Here is a 16123-nt window from a genome sequence, read left to right as displayed (position 1 = left end):
AGTTACTATCTTTTTATTTAAGTATTTTTCATCTTCTCATTTTATATCAAGCTCCACAATTCCATGTATGAAACTGATATTGTCCATATTCTAAGTATTTTAAATTGAGCTAATCTACGTTTTGTGTTTCAAGAATCAGGTCTGTCAGTCTGTGTGGCCTTCTCTATTGGATACTCTACAAGCTATGAGATCGCCACAGTAAAGTAGATCAGATAGTTCCCCAGCATTCCTAAATCCGGTGAATTTCCCCTCGTTTCTTATTTCATTGCCTCCTTAAGTCTTTCCAAATAGTCCAATGCCACATCAGTAGCTTCCTTTTCCCTACTCTATACCCACAATCAATCCCTATTACTTCCACCTCTGAAAGTTCTCCTTAGTACATGCTCTTCTGAACTGGTCATCCTTGCTCTAGCTTGGCCTACACCATCCCTCCATCACTCAGTCTGTGTGTCAATTGCACCTGCACTGACCTCACCTCCATACAACCTTCAACCTTCCACTAAAATAATCCCATTCAGGGCAAACCTGATTAGTCTAGCCTAAAGCACAGAATTCTGAATGGCTCACCAGTACCCTAAGATGTCATTCCAGATGTGTGATCGAATAGTCGTGCACTTTATGACCCCCCTCATTGCTTTGTACACTGAGTGATACTGAACTGCTGAAGTTATGTCATTACTCTCTGGTCTAGACTGAACTGTGGCCCTCAAGATATGTGCATTGTAGCTTTAAGCCCTGATGTGACTATAGTTGCAAATAGGGAAATTAAGGAGGTAGTTGGGGTGAATGACTTCATTAATGTAGGCTTATTGTCTTTATAAGAAAAGAATGAAGCACAAGAAGCAATACAAATACAGACAGCCATGTGCCAGCCAAGCCTGTCAGTATTTTGATCTTGAGCCTCTAACCTCCAGGATTATAGGAAAGCACGTTTGTTTTAAGCCCCAGTCGGTAAACATCCCTAAAACAGTCACCCATCTTCTACCATTCTGAGACTAGAGATGAATTCTCTTTGCTTTCTTAATCACCTCTCATTCCCCATGTGAAGGACACATTCTATTTCCAATGCATCCAGCTATCCTGTCCCTCCCCAGAGCCTTTTATAATTATCTTAGAGTGGTTTAAAGGTGAAATCTTTTCTGCTCAAAATTAATACAGGCAGAAAGCATCTTCTATGAGCTTTCATTCCTAGCACAGCCATTAACTTATATTTGTTGATAAATCTATTGAATAGTACTCAATCCATAGCAGATGGTCAGTAGCTGATAAATTAAAAACAAGTTACATAAAAAGATTTCAACAAAATCATGAGAGAAATCCAATAGACCTCAATTAAAGAACTAAGAGAAACCACCGAATTTTAGTACAAAAGCATATATTGGGAACACAAAGTACCTTGGTTCGATGTTCAACAATTAAGATAGCACAGGACACATGGATGAACACACAAACACACACACACACACACACACACACACACACACACACACACACAACCCATTATGGCAGAGAAGGGAACAGGCAAGATTTTCAGAGCAGATGTAGAGGCAAGTACCAGTTCTTTATCAATGTCGTCTTATGATTTGTGATCAAGATTCCACCTCCTCGTTTTCTTTTTCCAGTACCTTCAGAAGAAATGGTTATAAACTAAACCTTTTTAAGATTTAATAAAATATTTCATGTTTTTCCTTGCAATGGTTTTATTAAGTCTCTTCAGAGGGACTTTCCACAGGGCAAACCAGAGGGAAAGAACATTTGTTCCAAAAGCCATCTCCTCCTCAGTTATTTTCTGTATTCCCTCAGCAGCTTTTCTCCACAGTTATACTTGAATAAGGGCTTACTGGATCCCAAACCAGTTTCTCCTGCTGTTTGAAATTACAGTCAAGTCTCAGAGTGTTTGGTGTGATGCCTTCCTCACAATCCGCTACCATGGAAATGGTACACACAAGTACAGCATACGTTTTGTTACAAAGTGAGTTCCTAGATTTACAAAGATAAAGATTCAAGAAAGTATTTACAAAATGTTTTCAGAAGTGAATTGTGTTGCTTTTGATCCATTCAAAGAAATTAAAAAGGTTCCCGAGTTGAAATCTTTATGTTTAGAGAAAATGTTAACATCAAAAAGATGACGATGATGGTGGTGGTGGCGGTGGTAGTAGTGATCATAGCATTATAATTACATCACAGTGTAAAGTTGGTAACAACAAAAGAAGCTAGTAGTTTACAGCAATGTAGGGAGGAGGGTGGTTATATATGTCCATGTCTTGAGCATTGCAAAGCCTTTCCATCAGGGACGCCTCTTTTTCAGGTCCCTGGTTCCAGCCCTCTTGTCTTAGAATTGAAGGACTCGTGCATCGATTTTCCTAGGATCACGTCTCCGGTAAGGAGCCAAACCTTGCTGCTTACCCACTATGCAGACAGAGGAGACATGGCAGCAGGATTCTTCTGAATATCTGTTCCATGCCAAGGAGAAGCCTTGGGAATGCTTGTTTACTGTTTTAAGTCTTTAAAAAAAATGAGAATTGAAAAAAATCAAATGTTCCCATAGTTCCAAATTAAGCCTTTCTGGAAAACTTGGGGAAGAATACATTAGGACTGAGGACCCTGACAGATCTGGGGGTAACTGTCGGCACTATTCCTCCTACTCGGTCGCAACCCTTTGTTTCCTTCTCTACTACTCTCAGAGATGCTCCTGGTGGTTGGGGCGTGGGAAGACTACCGAGAGGCAAGCAGGCTTTTCAGTTTCCCCACATTTCATATCACTCTTGTAGCTCTGCTACCACCGCGACAGCAACCCCAAAACAGTTTGTGGGGAAAGAGGCTAAGCCCCTATTTACAAAGTATCCTGGATTCATGGGTCAACGCAGTAATTGGAAAGCAATTAAATCCAACAAGTATTCACTAAAAAGTTTATTTACTCAAGCATTACAGACTATGCTATTTATAGCCCGACAGAAGCAATAGGTTTTGCTGTTGTTTTAAAACCTTACATATGTTTGTCCAAACAGGGAAGTAGTCCATTGTTTTTTTCCACTTAAGTCATATTCCAATTCCTTTATAGTTCTAGTTTTCTCTGACCTATCCAGATCTGACCCACTCCCTCGGGACTTGTATGGAGTTGTAGGTCTCTCCCCTATAGACTGGCTGAGATGCCTTCAGGATAGCAGAAGTTAATACTGTGACCACTTCGCGTTACCTTGTTGGATCTTTAAGATCCTTCATGGAGTATTCAGATAGTTTTCTTTAGTAACCAAGCTCCTCTGCCAGACCAGCTTGGACTGCCTCAGATGAGAAATAATTTTGTTCTTCCAATGCACTCTTGATAGGTTATTCCTAACCCATCTGCCCCCAGAGCTGGGGACTCCAGGAAGCAATAGGAACATGCTCCATACTTTCACATGGGGGCATGCCCAGACCTTTTTGTGCTTTTAACTGCTGCCATTCTGAATGCATGACCCTCATCTAAACTCATTCCCAAAGTCAGCCTCTGCCTTTCCACCGCCTCCCCTCCTACAGCTGTTCACAGCAGAGCCGGGAGTATTCCCTCTGAGAATGCTGGGTTTTGTTGTTGTTGTTGTTGCTATCCCCAGGTGTCTCTGCTAAAATTCCCGGGGCAAAGAACATTTATAGTTCCGCACATGTTTTCCTAGTCAATGGGAAAAAAATTTTCGTGTACTCCTAATGGACTGTCTTCAGTAATATGCTTCATGGCACCCTTGGATGTGGGAGACCGACGTTGCCAGAATATTTCTTTTTTATGGCTTTTGTTGCTTTGACAGCTTTGATTTTATGGCAACTTTAATCATGTGAGTCCTATTCCTTCACCTCTGGCATTTTGCAAATATTCCATTTCTCTATTGCTGCTTCCATAACTGCCTTCAACAAATTGTGATTCATCAAATGGTTTCCCCCATGTCCTTCTACCATATCCACAGGGGAATCCCTGAAGGGGGCTACATCAAACAAACAAGGCGATGCTAAATGCTCGAGAGTGTGAAAATCTATTAATTACAAAGGGGAGGAGAGAAAGAGCAGGAAGGAAGAAAAATTGCATGTACCGGTTAATGCAGCCCCTAGCCACCACTGGCTGTAAGCTATGTTCTGACACTTTAGACAGGCTTTGTGAGTCTGTTTGCTCTGTTCACAGCTGTTCAGGAGAAAATACGCTATCAAGTTTAACACAAAGTACATGTGTTATCTTAAAGATACAGCAAGTCAATAAATCATACCTGATCCATAACAGTATTATACGTCCCTCTCTTGTATAATCACAGAATAATGGAGGTAGAAATGAAAGAGAGTCAGAGCCAGGAAAGACCAAGTAGGTTATCCGTTCAATCTTGTCCTGACAGAGAATCACTCTAAAGCAATACATCTTATGTTGTATCGTCTGGAAATTAGCATCTCTGTGGTGGTGTCGCTCTCTCACCCACTCTCTAAGTAGCTCATTTCTGCGAAGCGGGGGAATGGATTCTCATCACCTTCCCTGAATAGTAAACCTAAAATCTGACTTTGCTGAATCATTTACCCTCTTTCTTCTTTTTCTGGTCCCGTGGGCCCTGCATGGATGTTCCCTCTTGTGGGTACTTGCAAGGTTCTATTATGAGCGGGATCACTCTCTGCTTCATGTTCCTCCTCTAGAATGAGCCTCATTACGCGTTTTCTTTCTTTAGCAGGAAGGCCACATATCCCTTCCTGCTAAAGGAAGGAGACAGCTCTTCCCATGGAAACTCTTTTGTGTTTACTGCACCCCCAAGAGAATGACAGACTATAACGCAGTGTTCTCAAAGCATCAGCTATGGAAATGCCTCTTCGGCTGTGCAATGACATCCTTGTTCTTTCCAGTTGCTGGAGGCTGCCACCCCTCTCACTTTATCCCAGCAGCCATTTCTACCTTGTGCACCTAAGCTTCTCACTAACTTGTCCCACCCTACTCTTAAATCTCAGTAGCTATAAAGCTTGCTTGTGATTCAAAATAATGTGATCCATTTCTATGACAGTGGATGCATCTTAGAAATACCAGCACTGTTTTTAAATTTTACTGAAGTACTGCTTACACTCTTATGTAGAACATTGGAGACTTGTTTTCCCCCATGAATAATAATTACATTATGGCTCATAACCTCTTCAAATTGATCAACCTATCCCAATTTGAAAGCATTGAGATCCTTCCTCACCATGGATAAGTGAATTCCAAGATAAATATTTTACAGAAATCATTATTGCTGTCAAAACAATATAAATGTTTTAACAGTGTGCTGGAGTTTGTGACATGATGTAGACCGATGCAAAGGCCATTCACTTGATACCTCCATATCTGGCACAAAGCAAATACTCAATGTAAATTCTAGATAATGCACCATTTGTTCAAAGCCAAATAATTATGACCGTGTTAAGTATGTGCAACAAACAGCCAAGGCTAAGCACTGAGACATAAGATCAATGATTAGGAATGCCAGTTTAGATACATAGGGTTCTGCTGTAAAATTCTCACTTAGAAAGCCCAAATTTCAGAAGGTCCCTTCTAGTCAAAGCAACAGGTTAAGGGTTAGAGAGGGACATTAACTGAGATCAAAGTACTACAGGAAATGGGAGTGTGTGTGTGTGTGTGTGTGTGTGTGTGTACTAAGCAGATATATGTATTTGTGATATATGGTAAAAATTATAACAGCATACCAAGAAATCATAAATATCATATTCATTCATGTAAAATGTCTTATCTTATGAAAATTCTTTCATGCAATTATGATGGACAAGAAGTTCCATAATGAGCCATCTACAAGATGAAGAACAAACAAGGTCAGGGATGAAATTTAGTTGGAGTCTGAAATGCTGAGAAGAAGGAACTCTAGTGTGTGAGGCAGGTGATGTCTTCAAAGATATACAGAGAATTTGACCTTCTGTTGCCTTGTCTAGTCTATTGGGTCTTCAAAAGAGGGAATATAATCATCCACATGAATTCTTTGAAGGGAATCTTCTTTGCTGGCTCTACTAACTCAAATGTTAACCTTTATCCCAATCACCTATACACCCTATACCCAGAAACACACTCTTTTACCAGCTCTAAGGGTAAATTCAGCCCAGTCAAAGAGGCACGCAAAACTAGATACCACAGAAACTAAGACAGAACAAAGACATATGAATAGCTCCCCAGCACCTGGTAAGTTGCAAAAAAAAAAATGGATTTAATAAAGACAAAATAGAGCCAGGAGACAAAACAGGAGGTTGACCAGTAGTCCAGTTATGGACCATGCTAAAGAAGCAGGAAGCAGAATAAATGGGCTGAAAACATGCTATTAAAAATAGGTTTAAAGAACAGCTCTGCAACTAAAATAGAAAAAGTTGTGAAATCAGATCATAAAGATCATGTTCTTTGTTGCTAAAAATCATTTTAGATTTAATTCTATTGTAAAAACATTTATTGAAGACTTCTATGTTACAATGCTCCCAAAATATCTCTATTTTGTAACACTAAGTACCAATTTGAAGTGAACAAGGAAAGATAAATGTTTAAGGGTATACTTCAATAGTCTAAATAAAGAATTATTACCCAATAGTGATGGTACAATCTGTGAGAGCAGAAACCATGAGTTGAGCTGACACTTGTATATTATGAGGAGTTGAGGGAAAGGGACATGGAGTTACTATATAGTGATATTTTAGTGATACCCTACCTGCAAGTTAAAACCTAGAGCCTGGAAACAGTTACAGAAAATAATCTATGGAAGAGAAAGAGATGAACGATGTCTTAGTGCACACTTTTCTATTGCCCTGATAAGACATAATGACAAACACAACTTATAGAAGAAAGTTTATTTGGGGCTTAAAGATTCAAGAGGTTAGACTCCATGACCAACATGGCAGAGAGTATGGAAGCAGGCAGACAGGAGTGATGATGGAGCAGTAGCTAAAAGCCTACATCTTGCTCCATAGGCAGGAAGCAAATTGAACACACTTGGAATGTCATAGGCTTCTGAAATTTCAAAACCCAGCCCAATGATATACCTCCTCGAACAAGACCACATCTCTTAATCTTTCCCAAACAGTTCTACTAAGTGAGGACTAAGTATTAAATTATATGAGCCTATGGTGTCAAGACCGATTTGGAGATAAATTAATAAGGGGCATGTTGAATTTAATAAAACACCAATCTAGCTGACTATTGATGGTGGGAAGATCATGGCACTGTGTTGGATTTTTTTGAGAACAGTGCAAAATGAGAATTTTTCACAGAATGGATACTTGTGCTTTCGTATAAATATTATGACTCAGTGGTTGTGATAGGAACTTAAGTGAATATTTGTAATAAAATCAGAAACAAACACAAAGATTGGCTAACAGATCTGCCAAAGTCCTGCTGAGCATAGAGGACAATGAATTTCTAGCTACCACTTTTTCACTCTTCTGCAGAATAGTGTTTTATAAACTGAGTCACAAACCATTTGTTCACCATGAATTTATTAAATTATAATCAGGGTTTCTCAAGAAATTAAGCAATATAGAAACTCTCATAGTAGCACAGTATATATATTTTCTGATACTTTCGTGTATGTTAAATTTGTACATAGAAAGAAATTTTTGCACTATATATAGTGCTGGTTTGCCATAGGAAATCAAACTTTTATTTCATAGCCAAAACTTTTCAACTCATTGCTGTAGATGACCTAAGTAGTTTTTAGACAAAAATGCTAGATACAAGGTTTAACATTAAATAGTTTATGTCTTAGGAAGAAACATTAAGCAAGGTTTTTAAGAAGAATCATTCAACGCTGAGAATCATTATCTATATGTTATTGTTTTCTAACATGTATAAACAGTGTCATTTACAATAATTTGATAACAGCTTTGGCACATGCTTTGAAATAAGTGATAAAGAGAATATAAGCAAAAATATCACTTGGCTTCATTTAAATTTTCAAAAGTATTTAAGCACTAGCTATAAATAATGCTTAAGATTATCGCTGCCTAGTTCTTAAAAGCAATAACCTTTGAACCATGTGTGAGTCTTTGTATTGAAGCTTTGTACATATAATATCTCTCCCAAAGCAAGAATCTGAAGCAGGCTGTTTTGTCATACCTGCATTTCTCAAATGAGATTAACTTTAGAAAGATAGAAGGATCTATTTAAACAAATATAAGATATCTCTAAAATATTGACATATTTCTGAAAAACTTTTATTCATTTCAGCTTGTAATAAATAAGCATACTGATCAGTTTACATAAAGTAATCATTTCATGACATTTTCTTAAAATCATCATCACTGAGCCCAATACTTTATGCATACATATATGTATATATATATTTCTATTTTTTTCAATATTTTTTAACACTTGAAGGAGAGAGGGCTACTTTCTGACCATTACTCTATCTTCTTTGTCAAAGTAACATCATGTTGTCTTCACATATATACCATAAAGCATACAATTGTGTCCTTTACTCAGAAATATGTTCTGACTAATTTGATTATATCGTTCTCCTTATAAATAACTGGTTTATAGATGGGATATGCTCTATTCTAGCCAATTATCTAAAACAAGTTCTACCCTAGCTACAGGGAGCTACAAAAGAAAAAGAAACAAGTATACATTCTGTGAAAGATCCTCATTTTGCACTGTTCTCAAAAAATCCAACATAGTGCCATGATCTTCCTACCATCAACAGTCAGCTTTGTATGTCATAGCCAGAACCTGGAAACAACCTAAATGTCCCTCGATTGGAGAATGGATAAGGAAAATGTAGTACATTTACACAATGGAGTACTACACAGCAGAAAAAAGTAACGACATCTTGAATTTTGCAGGAAAATGGATGAAGCTAGAAAACATTATTTTGAGTGAGGTAACCTAGACACAGAAAGATAATTATCACATGTACTCACTCATAGGTGGTTTTTAAACATAAAGCAAAGAAAACCAGCCTACAAACCACAATCCCAGAAAACTTAGACAACAATAAGGACACTAAGAGAGACTTACATAGATCTAATCTACATGGGAAGTAAAAAGTAGAAAAATACAAGATCTCCTGAGTAAATTGGGAGCATGGGAGCCTTGGGGGAGGGTTGAAGTGGGGAGGGGAGAAGCAGGGAGGGGAGCAGAGAAAAATGTAGAGCTAAATAAAACTCAATTAAAAATTCTACTGTTGTGTTTCTCTAATTAAGGACTATGGAGCTGTAGTCGGCACTCAGTCACTCTAAGCCCTGAAGGCCTAGACAGTTCCCTAAATCGTTACATGAAAAGATGAAACAGATCATGATTGATGATATTTGTGCATCTAGTATCATAACTTCATATGTGACACAGTAAACTTTTTAAATAAAAGCATTTTCAGATGTGTATTTTGATAATTGCAGTCAATTGCATTCTAATCAGCTCAAAATACCTACAGTATTTGGATTATAGGTATAGAAGTTTTGACACTAAGTAGTTTAAAACTTCTCTTATCTGCCTCTACCCTCCTCTTTTTCCTTTTCTTTCTTTTTTTCCATATTGTAGTAATTTGGGAATACCCTAATTTGAACTTTGCTTTTTAAAAATTTGGCTCATTTTCTGATGGAGCTTGTGAAGGGGCTAGAGCTACAGATCTAAAGCTGTGGGATCTCCATGACACAAGGCAGCAACAGGATAATTCTAAAAGGAGTCCCAGTGAGAGCTCAGTACAGAGAGTGCTACAGAAGCCACAGGCCTTGAACCAGACCAAGGACTCATTGCAATGATCACTTACGAATGAAGATGTATGGGTTAAAGGGTACACTATGAGATTCACTGTGTCTGTCACACTACAGCTTCCATGCCAAGACTGGTTTTTGTTTTGTTTTGTTTTGTTTTGTTTTGTTTTGTTTTGTTTTGTTTTGTTTATGGGGAGGTTTTGCAAAGGCAGACGGTGAATATGAAAAGACTGGGAGATAATGGGATCAGGGTGCATGATAAGAAATCCACAAAAAATTCAATAATAAGAAAAGCCTAAAAATTTTAATTCACCTTACAAATATCATAATTTTTTTTGTTAAGGTACTATTTGCAAAACTTTTTTTTCCTTTTGTGAGCTCAATATTTTGGTTAAGAAATTTAGAAACGTTAGCTTGCTGTTATCATGTATATTTAAATTTTGCATGCTAAAGTTTTCATGAGCATTTCATTTTTAAAAAATGGAATTCTCCTTTTAAAATATTTTGTCTAGGAGACAGCAGGTGTGCATGAAAGTGCTTGTAACACAAGTTTGAAGGCCTGAGTTTAAGCCCCCAGACCCAGATAAAGCAGACCACAGAGATGAAAGAGATGGGAAGCAGACATAGAAAAATTTTAGAAGTCCAGGGAGCTGAGGTACACAACAGAAAAACAAGAAAAAGACTCTGTCTCAAGCCAGTTAGACAGCAAGGCCTGACATCCAAGGTAGTCCTCTGATCTCTACACTTGCCCTGCAGGTACATTCACACACAAAAGTATGTGTGTACACATTTATATTTACACATGCAGAAGGAAGGAAGGGAGGAAGGGAGGGAGGGAGGGAGGGAGGGAAGGAGGGAGGGAGAAAGGAAGGAAGGAAGGAAGGAAGGAAGGAAGGAAGGAAGGAAGGAAGGAAGGAAGGGAAGAAGAGGGAGGGGAAAGAGAAAGACAGAGACACCAACACTAAGACAGCTAAGAGAGACACCTAAGGGAAGCACAGTGATGCTAAGGTGGCTTCTAACACTAAAACTGTTCAAAGTTGCATATATGTTTTTCTGTGTATTGTTCTGGTAGATCTTGCACAGCTTTCTCAGAGACTCAGTAAATTAAAAATAAGCGTGTAAGATCAGACAATCATTTTTCTTTACTATTTTTGAGCCAGAATGGCACAAGCCATTTTTAAGCCACTGCTTTTTAAATAAAGAACAGTTTGAACTCATATTTCTCCCTTCATATAGACACAGCTTGTGGGCATACCTGATACACAAGCTGTACAACTTGGTGGAAGCTGAAAAATGCTAGAAACATTGAGTTCTTTCTCCAAGAGGAAGACTTAAGTTTGGAGATTGGGTTTTTAGTGCAGCTCCCATTTCGTTCAGAGCAATATAGAGTAGCTTAATTTTCTTTCTGAGACTCAATAAAATAAGCAAAAGGAAAATGTAGAAAAAGATCTTTGCCTTGCCAGTTTTCATAAAATGAGACTGCCAAACTTTTAAAGAATAATCAAACACTCTTATCAGGTCTGAAAGCCCACCCTCAGCCTCCACTTGGCCTACTCATCGCTTCTACTTACTAAGGGTTGTCATCTTCTCTCCAGGACTCAACGTCTGTGTTTCTGAATGCATGGCCGGCTCGGCCACAATGGTCGCTCCATCGTCCTTCACTTGCTGCCTAGCATCTTTTCCTATTTCCCACACTGTCGTCCCTGGAGAAGAGTCTCTTAAGAAGAGTGTGGTACTCCCTGCTGTTTTCTCACACAACCCCAGGCACTCTTTTAACAAATATTTTTCAATACTTACGAATATTTATTCAATGCCTCCAAGCACCGAGGGTGCATCAGTGATCAAAACAATATGCTTTCCCATGGAAATAGTAACCTAGTAGAAGCAGATTATAAATAAATAAGCGCATGATATATGGCGGGGCTTAGAGAGACTCTGAAGAGGAAGGAATGAGGGCCAGCTACAACTGCAGAGGAGGAGGAAATCCTCCAGGTGAGACTAACATTTGAGCAAAATCCAGATGTGAGGTGTGGGAGCGGGGGAGACTGGTGGCTGATTTTTTTTTTTTTTTTAAAAAGGGGCATTCAAAAAAGAAGGAACAGCAAATCCCAAAGTTGGATGCAGGAATACACTTGGAATGTTTGAAGAGAAGTGAAGGAGAACAGGGAATGGGGGAGGGAGAGAAGCAGGAGATGAGGTCAGAAAAGTAGCTGATGCCAATTCAAGCTCTTGTATGCTCTGGCAAGGGCTCTTGGCTCTTATTTGGGTGTAATGAAAGCATCAGGAAATTTTGAGCAAGGAGCAACTGGGTCCTGCTCTTATTTCCACTAGCCCCCTCTTCCCGCTCTAAATAGAATGTGTACACTTGGCACTGAGGACACAGGAAGGCACCTGACAACGCAGGTAAAGTAGGGTGTGTGGGTGATCTAGTCTGAGGTTACTGCAGACACCGGGAAGGAAAACAAGAAGCACAGACAGGCCTTTTTAAGGAACTGTGCTTCAGGAGAAGGTAGAGAGATGGCTAAATTTTGTGCATGTGTTGGAGGGGTGGCACGCAAAGGAAGACCAATCGTAGACTACATAACAGCATATCTTGCACCCATGGAAACAAGCCAATTAAAGTCTAGATCATGCTGGATAGAAAGAGACCAATCACACGCCCTTTGTAGGTGCTGATACAGGGTTGAATCTAGGAGACAAAACTCTAGGCTGACCTCTGCAGAGAAGCAATGGCTCACCTATTGCATGGACAAAGATAGAGAGAATGTATGTTCAGGTTGATGCAATGTAAGCAAAAGATGTAGTGGTTGGGGAGGACAATGGATTGGGAGGAAAGAAGACTGGCAGCAGTGTGATTTGCTTGCAGAATGCCTACCGTAGGCTCAGGTGTTTGAGTACTCAGGTGGTGACACTGTTTGGGAAGATGATGAAGCATTTACAGGGTGAAGCCTCAGTGAGTGAGTTCATCACTGAGGAAAAGTATTGGGGTTGTATAGCCTGATCCTGCTTCCTTACTGCAGGTGTAATGTGACTACTTGACCACTTGCCTTTGCTGACATGCCTTCCCGATGATGAAGGAATGAGCCTTAAAATTGTGAGCTGTCTTAAATCCTCCATCTCTTAAATTACTTTTTGTTGGGTATTTGTCCCAATAAGCAAAGTAACTAGCACATCTGTCCTTTGAAATTTTTTTAAAAGAAATAATTATGTGTGAACCAGTGTGTGTCTGTCTATATATTCAGATGACCACAGATGCCAGAAGAGAACATCGTATCTCTGGGATCTAGAGTTACAGGCAATACCCAGTAGAAGTGCTCAGATTGGAACTCTCATCCCCATAATTGAGCAGCAAGTACTCTTAATTGCTGAGCCGTCTCTCCAGTCTGAAGCAGGTGTCTTAAGGAGAACTCTGAGATTCAAAAGACAGAAATATGTTAGACCTTAGGACAGTTAAACTTGTCAGCTTGAAAGGTTTGACACTCATCAAGGGGACACACCCTTCAGTCTGTGTGTAAGGATGCTTTCAGAGAGATTTACCTGAGGCGCAAAAACCCTGCTGAATGAGTGTAGTGCAACCCCATGGACTGGGATCTTTTACTAAATAAAAGGAGAAAGCCATCCAAAACCCAAAAATTCTCTCTCTGCTTCCTGACTATAGATACCATGTGACCAGTTTCCTCATTTTCTTGTGAATATTTCTTCTCCACCATGATGGACTGTATGTCTTTGAACTTTGAGCCAAAATAAATCCTTATCTCCTTAAATTGTTTTTCCTGTCAGGAATTTAATTACAACAATGAGACATGCAATTAGCATGACCCAGATAGGCAACAATGAAGTGTCACAGTGCTTCAGTACTGCCTGGTTAATCAGAACTTTCTCAATCTGGCTAAAATCCAAATTACACTGAATTCCCAGGTTACAGCTTTGGAACTCAGGCAACTCAGGTCATCTATCTATCATTCCTCCTTGCAAAAAAAGTTCCTACATGCTACCCCCTTCCCAACATATGTTTCCCAAATAAAATCTTACTAGGGCATGTCTGATAGAAGAAACCTAAGTCATATTCCATTAGTACGGGAAGTTGGAAAATGTTTCTGAGATCTACCTTAGAGACAAAGGTTACTTACATGAGACAGGAATAAGCATAAGGACAGAATAAAGGAAACGTTGGGCAGCCTATCTGCTGACACACAAACACAGGTCTTTATCTGTTTGCTGTCATATTTCCAACACTTGTACAGCTATAAAAGTATGCAGTAAATGTTTGCTAAAAAATTCACAAAAAATAAATGAGTACACAACATTTTTAGGCACAACCAATTGTCCTGGCTGGTCCCCACTTTAAACTCTACAAACAACAGAAACATATTGATTAAAGCAAGAAAATCGTGTTTCTGTCTCTAGGGTTGTTCTGTATGGAAAGGCTTTCACAGGGAGCTGATTATTTAGAGTCTTATTCATGTTAATGTAATAGTCAGGAGAAAGTTATATAGAGCAGAGTAGGTATTCCTTCATGGAATGTCTGAATATTGAGCCAAGCCCTTTCTGGGACTAGGTGGTGGTGGTGATGTTGGACATACAGTGGAGAACCAGAGATAAGATCTCACACCCTCTCTTTTAGAACAAAGGAATGGTTTGTCAGTCAGGCCTCCCGCACATATGTACCTCCAGAACTGTGTGATTTTACAGTCTTCTGGTTCCTGTATCATTGTGTGTGTGTGTGTGTGTGTGTGTGTGTGTGTGTGTGTGTGTGTGTACATGCACATATGAAGGTCAGAGAACTAACTCAGGTGCCATTCTCAGGAACACTATCTACTACTTCTGAAGGAAGATCTCTCTCACAAGAAGCTCACCAATTGGTCCAGTCTGGCTTACCAACAAGCCCCAAGGATCCTCCTGCTTCTGCCTGCCAGGATGGCAAGCATCAGCCATTATGCCCAGCATTTTCTCCAGGGTTTCAGTGATCAAACTAAAGTCCTCATGCTTGTAAAGTGAGCATGCTTTCCAGGGAACCATTGCCCTAGGATAATGGGAGGGTTTGTTGTTGTTGTTGTTGTTTTTCTTTTCTTTCTTTTTCATTTATTATTTCTTTTCTTCTTCTTCTTCTTCTTCTTCTTCTTCTTCTTCTTCTTCTTCTTCTTCTTCTTCTTCTTCTTCTTCTTCTTTTCTTCTCCTTCTTCTATTTTGGTTGAGATGATGTCACATCCTATCCTACACGCTCCAGGCTGATCTAATACTTGTAATTTTCCTATCTCATCTCATGAGAAGTGAGCACATTTTGATGACTGGACAGATCTTATTTTTCATTCTATAAATACTGTTGCAATGGACACCCTTGTTCTTATATTCTGCAGATACAAAGTATTTCCTCAGAATTATTCCACAAATGTGTGATTACCATACCCAAAAGTCACCATATGTTAAATTGTTACTACTCCCAAAACTTTACTAACTCTCAGTTGCTCTGTATGTGAGAGTACCTGCTGCTGACACACTAGAAAAATCTGGTTTGTTTTTTTTTAAACTAGCAATCAACTCCTGATGACTCAGCCAGTGACTCTCCACAATAGGGAGAAAACGAGGTGGGCAGCTGTCAATAGATGATAAGTCAACAGATTTTCTTGATATGAACTATTTGTTGACTAGGATTTCCCAGTCCCCAGTGGGAGGCTAGCCTGTTTTGTGCTGATAGGAATGCCTGAGAGACTTCTTCAGGGAGAAAAGTGAAATTCAAATGCTTGAGGGCTACCTCCGTCAGTCATTAGCCACCCATGATTTCATTAATAAAATGCTGATTGCAGCCGGGTGTGGGTGCACACCTTGCAATCCCTACACTTAGGTGATCATCGGAACGAGCTGGGTCCAGTTATATAGCAAGTGTGAGTGCAGCACAAGCTAACTGAAATCCTCATTACACAAACCAATCTTCAGATGATGCCTGAGGTTCAACATGTAAGTCTGTACCAGATACGTGGAGTACTCAGTAAAGATGATAAACTTATACCATTCAAGTATGACCACTGAGTTATGAGGAAATACATCTACTCTCTTAGAATATCTACATTCTAACCTTTGAAGAGAACATACTGAAATGAGCTCTCATTTTCTTATTGTTCAGCTTTCCAAGCCTTAATAGTTAATGACTATGTGTGCAGATCACAAACAATACTTCAACCAAATCTAATAATAACATTAAGGATAATCTCCCCATCTTGTCAAGATCCAAACACACTGTGAAAGACCATAATTAGCATGTGGTAGGTTCTTAACTTGAAATAAATTTTATTAACATCAGAACCTGCATATAAGTGTACCCTTCTGTGGCAAATTATTTTTTGAGATGTGGCCAACCATCACTTAACCAACAGGAACATATTCTTAAAAGGCCCTAGAGCCACTTACCTCTAAGTCAAAATCATTTCTTTCTAATCCCAAACTTCTAAAGATCATA

The sequence above is a fragment of the Microtus ochrogaster genome, chromosome 21 (assembly GCF_000317375.1).
Source record: "Microtus ochrogaster isolate Prairie Vole_2 chromosome 21, MicOch1.0, whole genome shotgun sequence".
In the NCBI taxonomy this organism is placed as follows: Eukaryota; Metazoa; Chordata; class Mammalia; order Rodentia; family Cricetidae; genus Microtus; species Microtus ochrogaster.
This window is presented reverse-complemented; position numbering follows the sequence as displayed.